The sequence below is a fragment of the Elephantulus edwardii genome, unplaced genomic scaffold (genome assembly GCF_000299155.1).
Source record: "Elephantulus edwardii isolate Elephantulus edwardi_28Jun2011 unplaced genomic scaffold, EleEdw1.0 scaffold00006, whole genome shotgun sequence".
In the NCBI taxonomy this organism is placed as follows: Eukaryota; Metazoa; Chordata; class Mammalia; order Macroscelidea; family Macroscelididae; genus Elephantulus; species Elephantulus edwardii.
Window position 1 is genome coordinate 18,599,821 of NW_006399756.1, and position 1,152 is coordinate 18,600,972.

The following is a 1,152-nucleotide window of genomic DNA, read 5'->3' on the forward strand; positions in this document are numbered from 1 at the left end:
GTAATCGGGATGGGTGTGTCAGAGGCGGTGCGGTTGGCGCAGGATACAGCAGGGTTTAGAGCTGTTGTGCATAGGGTCGCTATGAGTCGGAAACGGCTCGATGGCACATAACAACAACAACAACAAGCCAAATTAAAAGTAGGTGAGAAGGAAAACCCAACCAGCCCTTAAAATGAAACAAGAGTAAGGCTTGTACAAGTGTCTTAAATTGTCACATCACTTACATAACCAGTAAAAAGTGAAGTTACAAAATAATGACATGATAATTGTAAGCAGTGCCAGAAAGATTAACACAAACCAGTTATTTAGCAAAAATACAACTAATCCTAATACTCAAATTAGAAAGTTTCCTCCCACAGTCTTAATCAAAAGGTTAGTATATAATGAATGATGATGAGAATTATGATGTCTGAATTAAGTACATCATTTTCTGATCCTTTTAACTAGAGACACAGACACTGGGCAGAAGTCTGGATACGCACACTGTAATAACTAAAGATAGCAACAAAGAAGAGTGTAAATATACCTTATACAGACTGTAAAGCCTTAATTCATCAGGAGACCAATTTTCAATGTCATCAAGGAAACAGAATGTCTAAGAAGGTGAGTAAATAAACCAAAACAGAGACTTCTGAAAGCAAAAAGACGCTAGTGAGAACTCAAGAATATAACAAGTCAAAGAGCCTCAACTGCTTTCATACCTAGAAGATGAGTCACTTTATTGAAGCTCTTTTATTAAGACAATCGCATATGTTTTAAAAGCTATGGTAAATTAAGTTGTCTTCCAAACTGTGTACTTGTCTGGTCCATTGTGTATGATCAGAATCTGTTTTTGTTTGTGCTGGAACAGGTTGCCGGCCCTCTGTTTCCACAGACCAAATCCCCCTAGCTCAGGAGCTCGGCTGAATCACTTATTTCTTTCAAGTTATCTGTCAGTTCTTAAATTGTATACTTTTATTTGATCACAGATGTTGGTGACATTTCATAGTTTCAAAAGTCTTTGCCACGCTGAGAAGCGTAGAATCTAGTGAAAATTACATGGTCATAAGAGAAACAAGATTTTTGCTTTATTTTCCTTTTTTTTTAAAGTTGTGGTATTATTAGTTTTATGTTCCCTGGAATATTACTACTTTGAGAAAGTCCAGCCTGAAC

General features: G+C 36.7%; 1 protein-coding gene across 1 annotated transcript in view; it reads right to left on the reverse strand.

Moving 5' to 3' along the window:
* The window catches only part of VTI1A (vesicle transport through interaction with t-SNAREs 1A), a 446,001-nt gene that overhangs the window by 405,500 nt on the left and 39,349 nt on the right, over window positions 1-1,152 (reverse strand). The window lies entirely within an intron of this gene.